At 37.0% G+C, this 24,325-nt stretch overlaps 1 protein-coding gene across 2 annotated transcripts in view; it reads left to right on the top strand.

Annotated features, from left to right (window-relative positions):
• The window catches only part of WDPCP (WD repeat containing planar cell polarity effector), a 437,730-nt gene that overhangs the window by 398,694 nt on the left and 14,711 nt on the right, over window positions 1–24,325 (top strand). The window lies entirely within an intron of this gene.

Raw genomic sequence — 24,325 nt, forward strand, 5'->3', positions numbered from 1 at the left:
AACGCAGCCAAAAATAAATAAAAATAAGTAATTCTATTTTAAAAGTTACATTTAAAAAAAGGCCACAGTGGATTATCACAGTAACTGATTCATTATGAGACTGGAGTTTGAATGATAGTTCCACAATTATCAGAATTATAATTTTGGAAAAATAATTTCATCTCTGTAAGTCTCAACTACTTCATCTGTAAAATAGAGATAACTCCACATACCCCACGGGATTTTTGTGAAGCTCTATTGTGACTATGTATGTGGTAGGACTTTGTTAATTATATGGAACTATACAAATGATTGTAATTATTAAATTAACATCATTGCTTGAATCTACTTCTTTATGGACATATCTATACTGAAAATATAATAATTTGCTGAGAGGGAAGTGCCATATTACAGTTGAATGTGCATACATAATAATCTGCATTTAATTTGCTAAAGCTTAAAGAAATTTAACCATAAATTTAATATATTTTAAAATAGCTTATTTTTTAGAACACTAACTTAAAGAAAAAAACTGCAACCTATCAAAACTTTACAGACACATCCACTTGGATGTACATGAGATTCAATCAAGAAATTGACTTCCAAAGAATCTTTCAGGAAAGGTCGTTAAACAGAAAAAGAGAAACATCACTTTGAGCTCTACCCACAGGACTCCCTCCCATCAGGAAACTTACACAAGCCTCTTAATAGCCTCATCCACCACAGGCAGACAGCAGAAGCAAGAAGAACTACAATCCTGCTGCCTGTGGAACAGAAACCACATACACAGGATGATAGCCAAGATGAAAAGGCAGAGGCCTATGTACCAGATAAAAGAACAAGATAAAACCCCAGAAAAACAACTAAATGAAGTGAAGATAGGCAACCTTCCAGAAAAAGAATTGAGAATAGTGATAGTGAACATAATCCAGGTCATCAGAAAAAGAATGGAGGCAAAGATCCAGAAGATGCAAGAAATGTTTAAGAAAGACCTAGAAGAATAAAAGAACAAACAAACAGAGATGAACAATACAATAACTGAAATGAAAACTACACTAGAAGGAATCAATAGCAGAATAACTGAGGCAGAAGAACGGAGAAGTGACCTGGAAGACATAATGGAGGAATTCACTGCTGTGGAACAGAATAAAGAAAAAAAGGATGAAAAGAAATGAAGACAGTCTAAGAGACCTCTGGGACAACATTAAACTCAACAACATTTGCATTATAGGGGTCCCAGAAGGAGAAGAGAGAGAGAAAGGACCAGAGAAAATATTAGAAGAGGTTATAGTCGAAGACTTCCCTAGCATGGGAAAGGAAATAGCCACCCAAGTCCAGGAAGCGCAGCAAGTCCCATAAGGATAAACCCAAGGACAAACACACCAAGACACAAAGTAATCAAATTGGAAAAAATTAAAGACAAAGAAAAATTATTGTAAGCAGCAAGGGAAAATGACAAATAACATACAAAGGAACTCCCATAAGGTTAAGAGCTGATTTCTCAGCAGAAACTCTACAAGCCAGAAGGGAGTGGCATGATATACTTAAAGTGACGAAAGGGAAGAACCTACAAAGAAGATTACTCTACCGTCCAGGATCTCATTCAGATTCGACAGAGAAACCAAAAGCTTTACAGACAAGCAAAAGCTAAGAGAATTCAGCACCACCAAACCGGCTCTACAACAAATGCTAAAGGAACATCTCTAAGTGGGAAACACAACAGAAGAAAAGGACCTACAAAAACAAAACCAGAAAAATTAAGAAAATGGTCACAGGAACATTCATATCGATAATTACCTTAAACGTGAATGGATTAAATGCTCCAACCAAAAGGCACAGGCTTGCTGAATGGATACAAAAACAAGACCCATATATGTGCTGTCTAAAAGAGACCCACTTCAGACCTAGGGACACATACAGACTGAAAGTGAGGGGATGGAAAAAGATATTTCATGCAAATGGAAATCAGAAGAAAGCTGGAGTAGCAATTCTCATATCAGACAAAATAGACTTTAAAATAAAAACTATTACAAGAGACAAAGAAGGACACTACATAATGATCAAGGGATAGATCCATGAAGAAGATATAACAATTGTAAATATTTATGCACCCAACATAGGAGCACCTCAATACGTAAGGCAAATACTAACGGCCAGAAAAGGGGATATCAACAGAAACACAATCATAGTAGGGGACTTTAGCACCCCACTTTCACCAATGGACAGATCATACAAAATGAAAATAAATAAGGAAACACAAGCTTTAAATGATACATTACACAACATGGACTTAATTGATATTTATGACACGTTCCATCCAAAAACAACAGAATACACATTTTTCTCAAGTGCTCATGGAACATTCTCGAGGATAGATCATATCTTGGGTCACAAATCTAGCCTTGGTAAATTTAAGAAAATTGAAATCGTATCAAGTATCTTTTCTGACCACAACGCTATGAGACTAGATATCAATTACAGGAAAAGATCTGTAAAAACTACAAACACATGGAGACTAAACAATACACTACTTAATAACGAAGTGATCACTGAAGAAATCAAAGAGGAAATCAAAAAATACTTAGAAACAAATGACAATGGAGACACGACGACCCAAAACCTATGGGATGCAGCAAAAGCAGTTCTAACAGAGAAGTTTTATAGCAATATAATCCTACGTTAAGAAACAGGAAACATCTCGAATAAACAACCTAACTTTGCACCTAAAGCAATTAGAGAAAGAAGAACAAAAAAACCCCAGATTTGGCAGAAGAAAACATAAAGATCAGATCAGAAATAAATGAAAAAGAAATGACGGAAACAATAGCAAAGATGAATAAAACTAAAAGCTGGTTCTTTGAGAAGATAAATAAAACTGATAAACCATTAGCCAGACTCATCAAGAAAGAAAGGGAGAAGACTCAAATCAATAGAATTAGAAATGAAAAAGGAAACGTAACAACTCACACTGCAGAAATACAAAAGATTATTAGAGATTACTAGAAGCAACTGTATGCCAATAAAATGGACAACCTGAAAAAAATGGACAAATTCTTAGAAATGCACAACATGCCGAGACTGAACCAGGAAGAAATAGAAAATATGAACAGACCAATCACAAGCACTGAAATTGAAACTGTGATTAAAAATCTTCAAACAAACAAAAGCCCAGGACCAGATGGCTTCACAGGCGAATTCTATCAAACATTCAGAGAAGAGCTAACACGTATCCTTTTCAAACTCTTCCAAAAGATAGCAAAGGGAGGAACACTCCCAAATTCATTCTATGAGGCCACCATACCCTGATACCAAAACCAGACAAAGACATCACAAAGAAAGAAAACTACAGGCCAATATCACTGATGAACATAGATGCAAAAATCCTCAACAAAATACTAGCAAACAGAATCCAACAGCACATTAAAAGGATCATACACCATGATCAAGTGGGGTTTATCCCAGGAATGCAAGGATTCTTCAATATATGCAAATCAATCAACATGATACACCACATCAACAAACTAAAGGAGAAAAACCATATGATCATATCTTAACAGATGCAGAGAAAGCTTATGACAAAATTCAACACCCATTTATGATAAAAACCCTGCAGAAAGTAGGCATAGAGGGAACTTTCCTCAACATACTAAAGAACATATATGACAAACCCACAGCCAGCGTCGTTCTCAATGGTGAAAAGCTGAAACCATATCCACTAAGATCAGGACCAAGACAAGGTTGCCCACTCTCACCACTCTTATTCAACATAGTTATGGAAGTTGTAGCCACAGCAATCAGAGAAGAAAAAGAAATAAAAGGAATCCAAATCAGAAAAGAAGTAAAGCTTTCACTGTTTGCAGATGACATGATACTGTACATAGAGAATCCTAAGGATGCTACCAGAAAACTACTAGAGCTAATCAATGAATTTGGTAAAGTAGCAGGATACAAAATTAATGCACAGAAATCTCTTGCATTCCTATACACTAATGATGAAAAATCTGAGAGTGAAATTAAGAAAACACTCCGATTTACCATTGCAACAAAAAGAATAAAATATCTAGGAATAAACCTACCTAAGGAGACAAAAGACCTGTATGCAGAAAATGAAAAGACACTGATGAAAGAAATTAAAGATGATACTAATAGATGGAGACATATACCATGTTCTTGGATTGGAAGAAGCAACATTGTGAAAATAACTCTACTACCCAAAGCAATCTACATATTCAATGCAATCCCTATCAAACTACCACTGGCATTTTTTACAGAACTAGAACAAAGAATTTCACAATTTGTATGGAAATACAAAAGACCCCGAATAGCCAAAGCAATCTTGAGAACAAAAAATGGAGCTGGAGGAATCAGACTTCAGACTATACTACAAAGCTACAGTAACCAAGACAGTATGGTACTGGCACAAAAACAGAAATATAGATCAATGGAACAGGACAGAAAGCTCAGAGATAAACCCACGCACAAATGGTCACCTTATTTTTGATAAAGGAGGCAAGAGTATACAATGGAGAAAAGACAGCCTCTTCAATAAGTGGTGCTCGGAAAACTGGACAGGTACATGTAAAAGTATGAAATTAGAACACTCCCTAACCATACACAAAAATAAACTCAAAATGGGTTAAAGACCTACATGTAAGGCCTGACACTATCAAACTCTTAGAGGAAAACATAGGCAGAACACTCTGTGACATCAATCACAGCAAGATCCTTTTTGACCCACCTCCTAGAGAAATGGAAATTAAAACAAAAATAAACAAATGGGACCTAATGGAACTTCAGAGCTTTTGCACAGCAAAGGATACCATACACAAGACCAAAAGACAACCCTCAGAATGGGAGAAAATAGTTGCAAATGAAGCAACTGACAAAGGATTAATCTACAAAATTTATAAGCAACTCATTCATCTCAATAACAAAAAAACAACCCAATCCAAAACTGGGCAGAAGACCTAAATAGACATTTCTCCAAAGAAGATATACAGATTGCCAACAAACACTTGAAAGTACACTCAACATCATTAATCATTAGAGAAATGCAAATCAAAACCACAATGAGATATCATCTCACACTGGTCAGAATGGCCATCATCAAAAAATCTAGAAACAATAAATGCTGGAGAGGGTGTGCAGAAAAGGGAACACTCTTGCACTGCTGGTGGGAATGTAAATTGATACAGCCACTATGGAGAACAGTATGGAGGTTCCTTAAAAAACTACAAATAGAACTACCATACAACCCTGCAATCCCACTACTGGGCATATACCCTGAGAAAACCATAATTCAAAAAGAGTCATGTACCAAAATGTTCCTTGCAGCTCTATTTACAACAGCCAGGACATGGAAGCAACCTAGTATCCATCAACAGATGAATGGATAAAGAAGATGTGGCACATATATACGATGGAATATTACTCAGCCATAAAAAGATATGAAACTGAGTTATTTGTAATGAGGTGGATAGACCTGGAGTCTGTCATACAGAGTGAAGTAAATCAGAAGGAGAAAAACAAATACTGTATGCTAACACATATATATGGAATCTAAGAAAAAAAACGTCATGAAGTGACTAGGGGTGGGTCGGGAATAAAACAAAGACCTACTAGAGCACGGACTTGAGGATATGGGGAGGGGGAAGGGTAAGCTGTGACGAAGTGAGTGGCATGGACATATATACACTACCAAACGTAGAGTGGATAGCTAGTGGGAAGCAGCCGCATAGCACAGGGAGATCAGCTAGGTGATTTGTGACCACCTAGAGGGGTGGGATAAGGAGGGTGGGAGGGAGGGAGATGGAAGAGGGAAGAGATATGGGAACATATGTATATGTATAACTGATTCACTTTGTTCTAAAGCAGAAACTAACGCACCATTGTTAAGCAATTATACGCCAATAAATATGTTAAAAAAAAAAGAAAGCTGAGGTAGCAATACCCATATCAGCTAAAATAGACTTTAAAATAAAGAATGTTACAAGGGACAAGGAAGGACACTACATAATGATCAATGGATTAGTCCAAGAAGAAGATATAACTATTATAAATATATATTCACCCAACATTGGAGCACCTCAATACATAAGGCAACTGCTAACAGCTCTAAAGGAGGAAATCGACAGTAACACAATAATAGTGGGGGACTTTAACACCTCACTTACACCAATGGACAGATCATCCAAAATGAAAATAAATATAGAAACATATGCTTTAAATGATACAACAGACCAGATAAATTTAATTGATATTTATAGGACATTCCATCCAAAAAGAGCAGAATACACTTTCTTCTCAAGTGGGCATGGAACATTCTCCAGTATAGATCACATCTTGGGTCACAAATCAAGCCTTAGTAAAGTTAAGAAAACTGAAATCATATCAAGCATCTTTTCTGACCACAACGCTATGAGATTAGAAATGAATTACAAGGAAAAATAACATAAAAAACACAAACACATGGAGGCTAAACAATACATTACTAAATAACCAAGAGATCACTGAAGAAATCAAAGATGAAATAAAAAAATACCTAGAAACAAATGACAAGGAAAACACAACTATCCAAAACCTATGGGATGCAGCAAAAGCAGTTCTAAGAGGGAAGTTTATAGCTATACAGGCCGACGTCAAGAAACAAGAGAAATCTGAAATAAATAATCTAACCGGGCTTCCCTGGTGGCGCAGTGGTTGAGAATCCACCTGCCGATGCAGGGAACACGGGTTCGTGCCCCGCTCCAGGAAGATCCCACATGACGCGGAGCAGCTGGGCCCGTGAGCAATGGCCGCTGAGCCTGCACATCCAGAGCCTGTGCTCTGCAACGGGGGAGGCCACAACAGTGAGAGGCCCACGTACCGAAAAAAAAAAAAAAAAAAAAGTAAAACAAAAAACAATCTAACCTTACACCTAAAGGAACTATAGAAAGAAGAACAAACAAAACCCAAAGTTAGCAGAAGGAAAGAAATCATAAAGATCAGAGAAGAAATAAATGAAATAGAAACAAAGAAAACAATAGCAAAGATCAATAAAACTAAAAGCTGGTTCTTTGAGAAGATAAACAAAATTGATAAACCATTAGCAAGACTCATCAAGAAAAAGAGGGAGAGGACTCAAAACAATAAAATTAGAAATGAAAATGGAGAAGCTACAATAGACACCCCAGAAATACAAAGCATCCTAAGAGACTACCACAAGCAACTCTATGGCAATAAAATGGACAATCTGGAAGAAATGGACAAATTCTTAGAAAGGTATAACGTTCCAAGACTGAACCAGGAAGAAATAGAAAATATGAACAGACCAATCACAAGTAATGATATTGAAACTGTGATTTAAAATCTTCCAACAAACAGAAGTCAAGGACGAGATGGCTTTACAGGTGAATTCTATCAAACATTTAGAGAAGAGCTAACACCTATCCTTCTCAAACTCTTCCAAAAACCTGCAGAGGAAGGAACACTCCCAAACTCATTCTATGAGGCCACCATCACCCTGATAGCAAAACCAGACAAAGATGCTACAAAAAAAGAAAATTACAGACCAATACCACTCATGAATATAGCTGCAGAAATCCTCAACAAAATACTAGCAAACAAAATCCAATAACACATTAAAGGAATCATACAGCATGATCAAGTGGGATTTATCCCAGGAATGCAAGGATTCTTCAATACACGCAAATCAATGTGATACACCATATTAACAAATTGAAGAATAAAAACCATATGATCATCTCAATAGATGCAGAAAAAGCTTTTGACAAAATTCAACACCAATTTATGATAAACTCTCTGGAAAGTGGGCATAGAGGGAACCTACCTCAACATAATTAAGGCCATATACAACAAACCCACAGCAAGCATAATTCTCAATGGTGAAAAACTGAAAGCATTTCCTCTAAGATCAGGAAGAAGACAAGGATGTCCACTCTCACCACTATTATTCAACATATTTTGGAAGTCCTAGCCATGGCAATCAGAGAAGAAAGAGAAATAAAAGGAATACAAATTGGAAAAGAAGAAGTAAAACTGTCACTGTTTGCAGATGACATGATACTATACATAGAGTATCCTAAAAATGCCACCAGAAAACTACTAGAGCTAATCAATGAATTTGGTAAAGTTGCAGATACAAACTTAATGCACAGAAATCTCTTGCATTCCTATACACTAATGATGAAAAATTTGAAAGAGAAATTCAGAAAACACTCCCATTTACCACTGCAACAAAAAGAATAAAATACCTAGGAATAAACCTACCTAGGGAGACAAAAGACCTGTATGCAGAAAATTATAAGACACTGATGAAAGAAATTAAAGATAATACCAACAGATGGAGAGATATACCATGTTCTTGGATTGGAAGAATCAATATTGTGAAAATGACTATACTACCAAAGGCAATCTACAGATTCAATGCAATCCCTATCAAACTACCAATGGTATTTTCTATGGAACTAGAACAAAAAATCTCAAAATTTGTATGGAGACACAAAAGACCCCAAATAGCCAAAGCAGTCTTGAGGGAAAAAAATGGAGCAGGAGAAATCAGACTCCCTGACTTCAGACTATATTACAAAGCTACAGTAATCAAGACAATATGGTACTGGCACAAAAACAGAAACATAGATTAATGGAACAAGATAGACAGCCCAGAGATAAACCCACACACCTATGGTCAACTAATCTATAACAAAGAAGGCAAGAATATACAATGGAGAAAAGACAGTCTCTTCAATAAGTGGTGCTTGGAAAACTGGACAGCTACATGTAAAAGAGTGAAATTAGAACACTCCCTAACACTATACACAAAAACAAACTCAAAACGGATTAAAGACCTAAATATAAGACTGGACACTACAAAACTCGTAGAGGAAAACGTAGGAAGAACACTCTTTGACATAAATCACAGCAAGATCTCTTTTGATCCACCTCCTAGTGAAATGGAAATAAAAACAAAAAAAAATAAGTGGGACCTAATGAAACTTAAAAGATTTTGCACAACAAAGGAAACCATAAACAAGATGAAAGACAACCCTCAGAATGGGAGAAAATATTTGCAAATGAATCAACGGACAAAGAATTAATCTCCAAAATATATAAGCAGCTCATGCAGGTCAATATTAAAGAAACAAACAACCCAATCCAAAAATGGGCAGAAGACCTAAATAGACGTTTCTCCAAAGAAGACATACAGATGGCCAAGAAACACATGAAAAGCTGCTCAACATCACTAATTGTTAGAGAAATGCAAATCAAAACTACAATGAGGTATCACCTCACACCAGTTAGAATGGGCATCATCAGAAAATCTACAAACAACAAATGCTGGAGAGGGTGTGGAGAAAAGGGAACGCTCTTGCACTGTTGGTGGGAATATAAATTGATACAGCCACTATGCAGAACAGTATGGAGGTTCCTTAAAAATCTAAAAAATGAATTACCATATGATCCAGCAATCCTACTACTGGGCATATACCCAGAGAAAACTATAATTCAAAAAGAGGCATGCACCCCAATGTTTATTGAAGCACTGTTTACAATAGCCAGGTCATGGAAGCAACCTAAATGCCCATTGACAGACGAATGGATAAAGAAGTTATGGTACATATATACAATGGAATATTACTCAGCCATAAAAAGGAACGAAATTTGGTCATTTGTTGAGACGTGGATATATCTAGAGACTGTCATACGGAGTGAAGTAAGTCAGAAAGAGAAAAACAAATATTGTATATTAACGCATGTATGTGGAATCTAGAAAAATGGTACAGATGAACCGGTTTGCAGGGCAGAAGTTGAGACACAGATGTGGAGAACAAACGTATGGATACCAAGTGGGGAAAGCTGTGTGTGTGGGGGGGGGATGGTGGTGTGATGAATTGGGCAATTGGGATTGACATTTATACACTGATGTATATAAAGTTGATGACTAATAAGAACCTGCTGTATAAAAAATACAATTTAATTTAAAATTTTTTTATAAAAGAGAAAAATCACTTTGTGTACTAAAGTATAGGATAATTATCAAAAATAGGCCACACGTCTTTGAGTTCAGATATTAATATAGCTTATGGTCAGATTAGCCCTAACTTATACACACTTTATGTTCAGCCCCCTGGTTTCTTGTTTAGGAATTATTATTGAGCACCGATAAAACACAGATTGTAACATCCTGTCATTATTGCTTGCAAAGGTCTTTCTCATGTAAAATTTTCATATGCTACATTTTAAAGTAAGGTTTTGTGTGTCTTTGTATAATTTTCTTTTACTATAATACCTTTTTCAACATATTTCTCTAATCAATTGAATGTATTCAATAAGAAATAAAAATTTTAAATAATAAAATAATTAATGCTAATATTTATCAAGTGCCTAGTATACTAGGCATATACTCAGTACTTTAAATGTTTTAATTAAGTTAATTCTCACAACACTATGAGGTGGATTCTACTATTAATCCCATTTTATAGACAAGAAAACAGACACAGAGATTAAGTAACTTCCCCACAGTCACACAGCTTGTGAGGTGTACATCTGGAATTCAATCCCTAACAGTCTGGCTCTGGACCAGGGTTCTCAACCTCAGAGCTACTGACATGTTGCGCCAGATAATTCTTTGTTTTGGAGGTGCCATCCAGTGCACTGTAGGATTAAACATTAGCAACATACTTGGACACTACCTAGTAGATGCTAGTAGCTCCCCCACCTCAGTCGTGACAATCAAGTAACATCTCCAGACATTGCCAAGTGTCTCCTTGGTGGAGGAGAATGGTAAAATCACCTCCAGTTGAGAAGCACTGCTCCAGAGAAACCCTTACAGAACACTGCCTCTCTAAAAACCACAATATAGAAATATGGAAAGCAGGAAAATAAGAAAATTAAAATCACCTATAATTACACTATCTAGAGATGATAATATTACTTATACTTTTTAAGCTTCCCGGGTGCTCCTCCCCAATTACATTCCTATCCGTCTACCTACTCTCACAGTCCTAAATTTTATGTTAATTGTTCCCTTGTTTGTCTTTATGGTTTCCCTGTATGTGGCTACATCCCTAAATAACATGATATTTAGTTTTACTTATTTCTAAACTTCATATAAACAAAAACATAGTGCATTCTTTGTGTTACATGCTTTTTTCATTCAATACTATGTTTTGGAAATATATCCATGCTGATGTGTATAGGTGTAAGTTTATTCATTTCCATTGCCTATTGTATTCCACTGGACGAATATCGTAATTTATTCATCTACTCTACTGTTGATGGACATTTAGGTGGTTTCTAGCTTTTTCTATTACAGACAGTGCTGTTATGAACAGTTTTCTACATATCCCTAGGGTATATATCCAAGAATAGAATTTCTGGTGATAGGCAATGCACATCTTAAATTTTAATAAATAATTCCAAATTTTTCCCAAAGTAGTTTTACCAACTTATATTTCCACTAGCGAAGTGTAAGAGATTCCATTGCTCTACAATCTAACACTTAGATTTAACATTTGTGTTTCAACTTTTTTGCCATTCCTAGTATCTGTGAAATAGTTTCTTGTTGCGATTCTAATTTGCACTTGCCTAATTAATAATAAGGCTAAACATATGTTCATATGTTTCTGGTTATTTATGTTTCTTCTTTCTAGAAACGCCTCTTCCTATCTTTCACTCATTTTTATTGGGTTCTTTGCCTTTTTCTCACTGATTTGGAGGAGTTCTTTACATATTCTGGAACGAATCCTTTGTTAAGTAACTTCTCCCTGTTTGTTGCTTGTCTTGTCCCTGTCTTTATGGTTGTTAAAGAGAAATTCAACCACATTAAAGATAAGAATATACCACCTTTTCCTTTATAGTATGTTTTTTATGTCTTGTTTAAGATGTCCTTCCCTCCTCCCAGTGTTATACAAATATTCTTCTGTTACTAAAGCTTTTGCCTTTCACATTTATGTCTAATCCATTTACATAGTTCATTCCTTAGAGAAACCAGGTCATTTATTCTATATAATGCTTCATATTCTGGGTTTGGTTGATAGATTGCTCATTTAAATTGTTCTTCTGTCCCCTGTTATTTCCTATACACTAGCACTTTAATCCATTTTCTTGCTTAAAGTGCAGCTTTCTAGGCAGTTTTTTATATCATATCATGAGGTACATAAATATTTGGTTGCCCCAAGTTTTAGTGATGCTATAATTGACCAACAGATTCAGATGGTATCTGATTCCTCCACTTAAAATTCCCTATCAAACTTTTACTTGGTGGTTTTAAAATACACTGGTGAATGCTGCCTAACAATTTTTTCATTGGGGATTCAAAAATAGGGATTTTCTAAGTCTATCATTTCACCTGTATTTATTACTTGCAATTCTTCTGTAAAAAAATTTGACCTTCATCAACTAGTTGGTTTTCATGAAAGGAAGTTTAAAAAAGGTAGGATAGGGGCTTCCCTGGTGGCCCAGTGGTTGAGAATCCGCCTGCCGATGCAGGGGACACGGGTTCGTGCCCCGGTCCGGGAAGATCCCACATGCCGTGGAGCGGCTGGGCCCGTGAGCCATGGCCGCTGAGCCTGCGCGTCCGGAGCCTGTGCTCCGCAAAGGGAGAGGCCACAGCAGTGAGAGGCTCACGTACCGCAAGAAAAAAAAAAACAAAAAACGGTAGGATAAATGCTTGATTCTTTCCTTTTATTTATCAATGTTCAGAGCAGATATCAGCAAACATTTTCCATAAAGGGCCAGATAGTAAATATTTTATGCTTTGCAGACAATGTGGTCTCTGTCACAATGATTCAACTCTGTCATTATAGCAAATAAGCAACCATAGACAATGCTTGAATGAATAAGGATGTCTATGTTCCAATAAAACTTTATTTATGAATACTGAAAATTTGAATTTCATGTAATCTTCACATTATGAAATATTCTTCTTTTGAATTTTTTTCCAGCTATTTAAAATGTAAAAACTCTTCTTGGCTCTCAGGCCTTACAACAATAGGAGGTGGACTGGATTGGGGCCATAAGCCATAGCCTGCCAACCCCTTCTTTATAGAGTTATGAATTGGTGCCCTAGCAACCTCCACACATCCAATGAGAGAGAGAGAGAGAGTGTGTGTGTGTGTGTGTGTGTGTGTATGTGTGTGTTAAAAATCTTTAAGAACCTGTGGATCTTTAGATGCTTGATGCACTCCAATCCCCTGTAGTCATTATCAGTTCTGACTTGCCAATTGTTTCCCTTCATGTCGGTTCCTTTCTCATTTTGATATGACCCAATTAGCTTTTGGCAGCTGCCTTACTTTTATGGTGCAGCATGTACCTGACTCATATATTCCCTGCCTTAGACTTGGAATCTACTATTTCTCTAGAGTTATAGCTTTTAGACTTTTTCAGTGAACACAAATACATATTTTTAAAAGAAAAAAAACATGAGTTTTAACTGATATTTCCAATTTAAAATTAGGATGAAGAGGGGTTTATTTCATGTATTTGTGTTTTTATTTTCCTTGTAGTTCTTTTTTCTTATGTTAAAAATCTTGGCCCCTAAAGATTAACTTTTTTTTGTTTGTTTTAACTAAACATCAGTTCACTGAAACTGCTTTCACTTAGTCACCAATGACCTGTGACCTGCCAAACCCAATTGACAAATTAGTACCTAACTCATCACAGATCTCTATACTATGTAACACTCTTGACTTTGCTTTTTATCTTGAAACATTTAACTTCCATCATACCACACTCAACTAGTTCTTCTACCTTGTTATTTCATCTCCTTCTATAACTTTTTACTTGCCTCTAGCCTTTTCTTCTTTAAATTCTATATATTATCCCTTGACATTTTTATCAACTCTCAGGAATCAGCAGCAGAAAGACATTAATTGGTATCTTCAGCCCTGGCTTCATCCAAAGCTTCACACTGATACATCCTGCTCCTGCAAGCCACTAACAGACTAAGATAGCTGTCCCTTCTATGAAGTTCCATAGCATCCTTTGCTTCTATCATCAGAAAGATCACTCTTTATTAACCCTTCTGACTTAATTGTCTCTCCCATAGACTTTTTCTTTTTTTTTTTTTTTTAACATTTTTATTGGAGTATAATTGCTTTACAATCCTGTGTTAGTTTCTGCTTTATAACAAAGAGAACCAGTTATACATATACATATGTCCCCATATCTCTTCCCTCTAGACTATGTTTCTTAAAGGCATTATTCATGTCCATTTTGCTCACCATCTTATCATTAACAGCAGGCATGGAATTCTGTGGTCAATATTTGTCAAATAACATAGGTACAAATGAATGAATAAATATCTCTTTGACTAGATAATATCTGTTAAAAGAAAAATTTCCAAAGAAAATATAATGACATAACAAGCTTTTATTCAATGATTCATGAAGTGAGCAACATCCAATCTATTAGATAGAAAGGAGCTCTGAATTGCTGTACAAAGTAAGAGATTTTATAGACCAAAGTGAGCAGGAACGAGGAAGTTATACTGGGTATTTGCTGATTGGTTAAAACAGGGTTACTTTCCTTGTATGTTGCAAAGGAAGTCTTAGGTAACTTGTGCTGAGCAGGCAGGCACTGATTCATTGACCTAGACCTTCCTTTTCTAGAACAGCCAAGCACAGAAGCTTAGTTAAGTTTAGGTTGGCTGACATGGGGCTTAGCATGAATGACTCCATCTTGGACCTAACCTGGTTACTTTTATATATCTGAAACATAACGTATCTAAAACCAAACTCATCGTTTTATCCTCCAGACCCAAACTTGATCCTTCTCTTATATGGTTATTTATATGATTCTTGATTTCCTACAACCCACCTACACCTAATCAAACCAAACATCAACTTCTGTTGATTGCTCCTAAATATTTCTAGAATCTAGCCCCATTGTAATTCAGATCTGAATTATCTGCACATGGAATATTGCTTCCTAACTGATACCGTTATCTTTAGTCTATCCCCACCACTGCCACCACTACCTCAAATATAGCCTCCACAAAGCTACAAGAGTGATCTACCTATAATTCCCCTGCCTAAAACCCCATAGGAAAAAGGCCAAGCTCCTTATTATGGTATATAAGACTCTCCATTACCCAACCTATGTCCTCCTCTCCAATTTCATCTCCTACTACTCTCCACCTGAGAGCCTTGAGTCATTATATATCCCTAATACCTGTTATATCACTTGGCATACTAGAGGTGTCAATATGTCAATAAATATTAATGGAACCAAAGTAGACCTACTAAAACTATTTAGGTATCTTATCACTAACACTATTTTTTCCAATATTTTATTATGAAAAATTTCAAATATACAGAAATGTTGTAAGACTTTGACAATAAACATACACAAACCTACTACCTAGATTCTACAGTTAATGTTTCATAGTAATTGCTTTATCATATATCTATCCATCAACCATCTTATATTTTGATACATTTCAAAGTAAATTTCAGACATCTGAACACTTCACACCTTTAAGCCACTTTAGCATGCATATCATTAACTGGAGTTTAATGTTTATTTACAATCCTTCCCCTCCCCCTATAAAATATATGATTAAATGCATAAATCTTAAGTGTTCCATTATATAGGTGTGTATATATATATATATTATACGTAACATATATTATATTAATACAGAGTATCTATTTACCTATCTATTTCCATCAATCCCCAGAGGAATTTTAGCCAAACAATTTTCTTTAACATCTTTATTGGAGTATAATTGTTTTACAATGGTGTGTTAGTTTCTGCTTTACAGCAAAGTGAATCAGTTATACATATACATATGTTCCCATCTCTCTTCCCTCTTGCGTCTCCCTCCCTCTCACCCTCTCTATCCCACCCCTCTAGGCGGTCACAAAGCACAGAGCGGATCTCCCTGTGCTATGCGGCTGCTTCCCACTAGCTATCTATTTTACATTTGGTAGTGTATATATGTCCATGCCACTCTCTCACTTCGTCACAGCTTACCCTTCCCCCTCCCCATATCCTCAAGTCCGTGCTCTAGTAGGTCTTTGTTTTATTCCCGACCCACCCCTAGTCACTTCATGACATTTTTTTTTCTTAGATTCCATATATATGTGTTAGCATACAGTATTTGTTTTTCTCCTTCTGATTTACTTCACTCTGTATGACAGACTCCAGGTCTATCCACCTCATTACAAATAACTCAGTTTCATTTCTTTTTATGGCTGAGTAATATTCCATCGTATATATGTGCCACATCTTCTTTATCCATTCATCTGTTGATGGATACTAGGTTGCTTCCATGTCCTGGCTGTTGTAAATAGAGCTGCAAGGAACATTTTGGTACATGACTCTTTTTGAATTATGGTTTTCTCAGGGTATATGCCCAGTAGTGGGATTGCAGGGTTGTATGGTAGTTCTATTTGTAGTTTTTTAAGGAACCTCCATACTGTTCTCCATAGTGGCTGTATCAATTTACATTCCCACCAGCAGTGCAAGAGTGTTCCCTTTTCTGCACACCCTCTCCAGCATTTATTGTTTCTAGATTTTTTGATGATGGCCATTCTGACCAGTGTGAGATGATATCTCATTGTGGTTTTGATTTGCATTTCTCTAATGATTAATGATGTTGAGTGTACTTTCAAGTGTTTGTTGGCAATCTGTATATCTTCTTTGGAGAAATGTCTATTTAGGTCTTCTGCCCAGTTTTGGATTGGGTTGTTTTTTTGTTATTGAGATGAATGAGTTGCTTATAAATTTTGTAGATTAATCCTTTGTCAGTTGCTTCATTTGCAACTATTTTCTCCCATTCTGAGGGTTGTCTTTTGGTCTTGTGTATGGTATCCTTTGCTGTGCAAAAGCTCTGAAGTTCCATTAGGTCCCATTTGTTTATTTTTGTTTTAATTTCCATTTCTCTAGGAGGTGGGTCAAAAAGGATCTTGCTGTGATTGATGTCACAGAGTGTTCTGCCTATGTTTTCCTCTAAGAGTTTGATAGTGTCAGGCCTTACATGTAGGTCTTTAACCCATTTTGAGTTTATTTTTGTGTATGGTTAGGGAGTGTTCTAATTTCATACTTTTACATGTACCTGTCCAGTTTTCCGAGCACCACTTATTGAAGAGGCTGTCTTTTCTCCATTGTATACTCTTGCCTCCTTTATCAAAAATAAGGTGACCATTTGTGCGTGGGTTTATCTCTGAGCTTTCTGTCCTGTTCCATTGATCTATATTTCTGTTTTTGTGCCAGTACCATACTGTCTTGGTTACTGTAGCTTTGTAGTATAGTCTGAAGTCTGATTCCTCCAGCTCCATTTTTTGTTCTCAAGATTGCTTTGGCTATTCGGGGTCTTTTGTATTTCCATACAAATTGTGAAATTCTTTGTTCTAGTTCTGTAAAAAATGCCAGTGGTAGTTTGATAGGGATTGCATTGAATATGTAGATTGCTTTGGGTAGTAGAGTTATTTTCACAATGTTGCTTCTTCCAATCCAAGAACATGGTATATGTCTCCATCTATTAGTATCATCTTTAATTTCTTTCATCAGTGTCTTTTCATTTTCTGCATACAGGTCTTTTGTCTCCTTAGGTAGGTTTATTCCTAGATATTTTATTCTTTTTGTTGCAATGGTAAATCGGAGTGTTTTCTTAATTTCACTCTCAGATTTTTCATCATTAGTGTATAGGAATGCAAGAGATTTCTGTGCATTAATTTTGTATCCTGCTACTTTACCAAATTCATTGATTAGCTCTAGTAGTTTTCTGGTAGCATCCTTAGGATTCTCTATGTACAGTATCATGTCATCTGCAAACAGTGAAAGCTTTACTTCTTTTCTGATTTGGATTCCTTTTATTTCTTTTTCTTCTCTGATTGCTGTGGCTACAACTTCCATAACTATGTTGAATAAGAGTGGTGAGAGTGGGCAACCTTGTCTTGGTCCTGATCTTAGTGGATATGGTTTCAGCTTTTCACCATTGAGAACGACGCTGGCTGTGGGTTTGTCATATATGTTCTTTAGTATGTTGAGGAAAGTTCCCTCTATGCCTACTTTCTGCAGGGTTTTTATCATAAATGGGTGTTGAATTTTGTCATAAGCTTTCTCTGCATCTGTTAAGATATGATCATATGGTTTTTCTCCTTTAGTTTGTTGATGTGGTGTATCATGTTGATTGATTTGCATATATTGAAGAATCCTTGCATTCCTGGGATAAACCCCACTTGATCATGGTGTATGATCCTTTTAATGTGCTGTTGGATTCTGTTTGCTAGTATTTTGTTGAGGATTTTTGCATCTATGTTCATCAGTGATATTGGCCTGTAGTTTTCTTTCTTTGTGATGTCTTTGTCTGGTTTTGGTATCAGGGTATGGTGGCCTCATAGAATGAATTTGGGAGTGTTCCTCCCTTTGCTATCTTTTGGAAGAGTTTGAAAAGGATACGTGTTAGCTCTTCTCTGAATGTTTGATAGAATTCGCCTGTGAAGCCATCTGGTCCTGGGCTTTTGTTTGTTTGAAGATTTTTAATCACAGTTTCAATTTCAGTGCTTGTGATTGGTCTGTTCATATTTTCTATTTCTTCCTGGTTCAGTCTCGGCATGTTGTGCATTTCTAAGAATTTGTCCATTTTTTTCAGGTTGTCCATTTTATTGGCATACAGTTGCTTCTAGTAATCTCTAATAATCTTTTGTATTTCTGCAGTGTGAGTTGTTACGTTTCCTTTTTCATTTCTAATTCTATTGATTTGAGTCTTCTCCCTTTCTTTCTTGATGAGTCTGGCTAATGGTTTATCAGTTTTATTTATCTTCTCAAAGAACCAGCTTTTAGTTTTATTCATCTTTGCTATTGTTTCCGTCATTTCTTTTTCATTTATTTCTGATCTGATCTTTATGTTTTCTTCTGCCAAATCTGGGGTTTTTTTGTTCTTCTTTCTCTAATTGCTTTAGGTGCAAAGTTAGGTTGTTTATTCGAGATGTTTCCTGTTTCTTAACGTAGGATTATATTGCTATAAAACTTCTCTGTTAGAACTGCTTTTGCTGCATCCCATAGGTTTTGGGTCGTCGTGTCTCCATTGTCATTTGTTTCTAAGTATTTTTTGATTTCCTCTTTGATTTCTTCAGTGATCACTTCGTTATTAAGTAGTGTATTGTTTAGTCTCCATGTGTTTGTAGTTTTTACAGATCTTTTCCTGTAATTGATATCTAGTCTCATAGCGTTGTGGTCAGAAAAGATACTTGATACGATTTCAATTTTCTTAAATTTACCAAGGCTAGATTTGTGACCCAAGATATGATCTATCCTCGAGAATGTTCCATGAGCACTTGAGAAAAATGTGTATTCTGTTGTTTTTGGATGGAACGTGTCATAAATATCAATTAAGTCCATGTTGTGTAATGTATCATTTAAAGCTTGTGTTTCCTTATTTATTTTCATTTTGTATGATCTGTCCATTGGTGAAAGTGGGGTGCTAAAGTCCCCTACTATGATTGTGTTTCTGTTGATTTCCCCTTTCATGGCCGTTAGTATTTGCCTTACGTATTGAGGTGCTCCTATGTTGGGTGCATAAATATTTACAATTGTTATATCTTCTTCATGGATCTATCCCTTGATCATTATGTAGTGTCCTTCTTTGTCTCTTGTAATAGTTTTTATTTTAAAGTCTATTTTGTCTGATATGAGAATTGCTACTCCAGCTTTCTTCTGATTTCCATTTGTATGAAATATTTTTTTCCATCCCCTCACTTTCAGTCTGTATGTGTCCCTAGGTCTGAAGTGGGTCTCTTGTAGACAGCATATATATGCATCTTGTTTTTGTATCCATTCAGCCAGTCTGTGTCTTTTGGTGGGAGCATTTAATCCGTTTACATTTAAGGTAATTATCGATATGTATGTTCCTATTACCACTTACTTAATTATTTTGGGTTTGTTCTTGTAGGTCTTTTCCTTCTCTTGTGTTTCTTGCCTAGAGAAGTTCCTTTAGCATTTGTTGTAAAACTGGTTTGCTGGTGCTGAACTCTCTCAACTTTTGCTTGTCTGTAAAGGTTTTAATTTCTCCATCAAATCTGAATGAGATCCTTGCAGAGATCCTTGCTGGGTAGAGTAATCTTGGTTGTAGGTTTTTTTCCTTCATCACTTTAAATATGTCCTGCCACTCCCTTCTGGCTTGTAGAGTTTCTGCTGAAAGATCAGATGTTAACCTTATTGGGATTCCCTTGTGTGTTATTTGTTGTTTTTCCCTTGCTGCTTTTAATATGTTTTCTTTGTATTTAATTTTTGACAGTTTGATTATTATGTGTCTTGGCATGCTTCTCCTTGGATTTATCCTGTATGGGACTGTGTTTCCTGGACTTAACTATTTCCTTTCCCATATTAGGGAAGTTTTCCACTATAATCTCTTCAAATATTTTCTCAGTCCCTTTCTTTTTCTCTTCTTCTTCTGGGACTCCTATAATTCGAATGTTGGTGCATTTAATGTTGTCCCAGAGGTCTCTGAGACTATCCCCAGTTCTTTTCATTCTTTTTTCTTTATTCTGCTCTGCAGTAGTTATTTCCACTATTTTATCTTCCAGGTCACTTATCCGTTCTTCTGCCTCAGTTATTCTGCTATTGATCCCATGTAGAGTGTTTTTAATTTCATTTATTGTGTTGCTCATCGTTGCTTGCTTCCTCTTTATTACTTCTAGGTCCTTGTTAAATGTTTCTTGCAATTTGTCTATTCTATTTCCAAGATTTTGGATCATCTTTACTATTATTATTCTGAATTCTTTTTCAGGTAGACTGCCTATTTCCTCTTCATTTGTTAGGTCTGGTGGGTTTTTACCTTGATCCTTCATCTGCTGTGTGTTTTTCTGTCTTTCTATTTTGCTTACTGTGTTTTGGGTCTCCTTTTTGCAGGCTGCAGGTTCATAGTTCTTGTTGTTTTTGGTAACTGTCCCCAGTGGCTAAGGTTGGTTCAGTGGGTTGAGTAGGTTTCCTGGCTGGGGGGACTAGTGCCTATGTTCTGGTGGATGAGGCTGGACCTTGTCTTTCTGGTGGGCAGGTCCACGTCTGGTGGTGTGTTTGGGGATGTTGGTAGCCTTATTATGATTTTAGGCAGCCTCTCTGCTAATGGATGGGGCTGTAGTCCTGTCTTGCTATTTGTTGTGCATAGGGTGTCCAGCACTGTACGTTGCTGGTCATTGAGTGAAGCTGGGTCTTGGTGCTGAGATGGAGATCTCTGGGAGATTTTCGCCGTTTGATATTGCGTGGAGCTGGGAGGTCTCTTGTGGACCAGTGTCCTGAGGTTGGTTCTCCCACCTCAGAGACATAGCCCTGACGCCTGGCTGGAGCGCCAAGAGCCTTTAATCCACATGGCTCAAAATAAAAGGGAGAAAAAATAGAAAGGAAAGAAAGAAAGGAAGGAAGGAAGGAAGAGAGGGAGGGAGGGAGGGAGGAAGAAAGAAAGAAAGGAAGGAAGAAAGGAATAAATGAAGGAAGGAAGCCAGAAGGGAAGGAAGGAAGGAAGAGAGGAGGAAAGGAAGTCAGAGAGGAAGGAAGGGAGGAAGAAAGAAAGGAAAAAAGGAAGAAAGAAAGGAAGAAGACAAAATAAAGTAGGATAAAATATAGTTATTAAAATAAAAAATAATTATTAAGAAGGAAAGTTTATTTTTAAAAAAATGGGTTGGTCAGAACCCTAGGACAAATGGTGAAAGCAAAGCTATACAGACAAAATCTCACACAGCAACACACACATACACACTCACAAAGATTAAAAAAGGGGAAAATAATAATATATTTTGCTCCCAAAGTCCACTTCCTCAGCTTGGGATATTTCGCTGTTTATTCAGGTTTTCGACAGATGCAGGGCACTTCAAGTTGATTGTGGAGCTTTAATCCGCTGCTTCTGAGGCTGCTGGGAGAGACCTCCCCCTCTCCTCTTTGTTCGCACAGCTCCTGGGGTTCAGCTTTGGACTTGGCCCTGCCTCTGCGCGTAGGTCGTCTGAGGGCATCTGCTCTTCGCTCAGACAGGACGGGGTTAAAGGAGCAGCTGATTCGGGGGCTCTGGCACAGGCCGGGGGGAGAGAGGGGCATGGGTGCGGGGCGAGCCTGAGGTGGCACGCCGCTCATTCTCCCGGGGAAGCTCTCCCTGGATCCTGGGACCCCGGCAGTGGCGGGCTGCACAAGCTCCCGGGAGGGGAGGTGTGGAGAGTGACCTGTGCTCACACACAAGCCTCTTGGTGGCGGCAGCAGCAACCCTAGCTTCCCACGCCCGTCTCTGGTGTCTGCACCGACAGCCACGGCTCGCGCCCGTTTCTGGAGCTCCTTTATGCGGTGCGCTGAATCCCCTCTCCTCGCGCACCAGGAAGCAAAGAAGGAAGAAAAGGTCTCTTGCCTCTTCGGCAGCTCCAGACTTCTCCCGGACTCCCTCCCAGCTAGCCGTGGCGCACTAGCCCCTTCAGGCTGTGTTCATGCAGCCAACCCCAGTCCTCTCCCCACATCCTACCGAAGCCCGAGCCTCAGCTCCCAGCCCCTGCCCGCCCCGGCGGGTGAGCAGACAAGCCTCTCGGGCTGGTGAGTGCCGGTTGGCACCGATCCTCTGTGTGGGAATCTCTCTGCTTTGCCCTCCGCACCCCTGTTGCTGTGCTCTCCTCCGTGGCTCCGAAGCTTCCCCCCTCCGCCACCCGCAGTCTCCGCCCATCCCAAACAATTTTCTTAAAGTTCATATTCTGCTCAGGGCTAAAGATAGTTTACAGTTAAAGTAAGGAGTGACACTTTTAAATTACTGCTTATTTTAACCATGACCTAGCCTTAGGCTCATCAGAATATGGACTTTAATTCTAAGAAAAATTCTTTGGGTAAAATCCTCTGCGGAATATATAGAGAAATCCAGATGTAAAGTTCTCTGATGCTTTGAATTAGCTTGGTGTCAAACCTTAATTACTACAGTAGATACATTTTTCTCTAATAGTATACATTACTGCCTCTATACGACTTTTCAAGAAAAAGTTTGTCCTTCATATCTCCCTGTTCACATTCTCTTTTGTTGAAAAACATGAAAAGAGAATTAGGTTACCATGTCTTAATTTGAAATAACTACCATCAGAAGAAAAATTAATATTAGTCTTCATAAAAACAAAAAATGCTCTGGCATTTTTCCCCTGCAATAAGAAAATATTAATTCGTCCTCACTTTTACAACTTATAAACCAGCTTCACAGTGATCTTATTAACCTCAGGTGCCCTGCAATTTAGTAGACTGTTCTCTAATGGATGTGGTACACTTTAGAAGATTCTTGCCCACTTTCTCCAGAACTATTTTGAAAAACATATTTAAACAGATCTTAACTGAGTTACAGTTAAGAGTCAGCCACAATGAAGAAAAAACAAATTAGAAAAAGTCATGAATAGTTAAAATGGTAAATTTTATGTATATTTCACCACAATTTAAAAAACAAAAGGAAAAAAAATGAAACCACTAGGGGTCTAGCTAGCTCCAGGGAAGATTCTGGCAGGGATTTCTGCTAATGACAAAAACTGAGGGAAAGAATGTGAGTTCTCTGTTAAACTTTAATCAATACATTTTAAAGAAGCTACCTTGGGTTGCATGTTGGAATGAGTTTCTAGGTATGGAGCATACCTCTTGTTCCCTACCACTGACTCTGGTCATGGACAAGTAGGTAACAAATCATGAAGTTTTACATCTAATTTGTCTTGCTGTACTACTCATTGGCATACAGTCTGGAAATTTTGGCAATGGTAGAAACCCATTCTTTTTAATGTGGAATTATGACAGATACAGCAATTTGCTGTTTATATTGCTCTTTCTGTCCTTAGAATCACCCAGGAGGGTTGAGCCTAGCCAGAAGAGAGAAGTACAGATAGAATAGAGTGTATATATGTATACAAATAGATATATCCCCAATATTCACAAATTGATAATTATCTACATTAATAAAGAGCACCTTACATAACTGGAGTAAAAGTATGTAATTTCTAAAAATGTGATAAAAAGTATCAATTTTTGTGTTCACTGATCCTTCTATCACAAAGTGTATTAATCTACTTGATGGATGACAACAGCCTCAAATATTTGTTAGATGGAACAAGTGCTGAACTATTCTCATACTTGTTTCCTCCAAAGAATGATTTTTTAAATATTTTTAAATGTATCAACATATCGCCTAAAGAGGTGAGTTACATAAAACATTAGTTAAAAAAACAAAAGTATGAACACAGCCATAACACAGTGATCAGTTTTCATAGATATAAACCAATTTATCTTATCTACTTTTTGAAAGATTTGAGGAAATTCCCCAAATTATTTCATAAACAACATCTAAAGTAAAATTACACAAAGCAAAAATCAATTAAAAGTTGCAAAGTAAGAGAGGTTGTTGAGTTTGTTG

Source organism: Kogia breviceps, chromosome 11 (genome assembly GCF_026419965.1).
Source record: "Kogia breviceps isolate mKogBre1 chromosome 11, mKogBre1 haplotype 1, whole genome shotgun sequence".
NCBI classification, from domain to species: Eukaryota; Metazoa; Chordata; class Mammalia; order Artiodactyla; family Physeteridae; genus Kogia; species Kogia breviceps.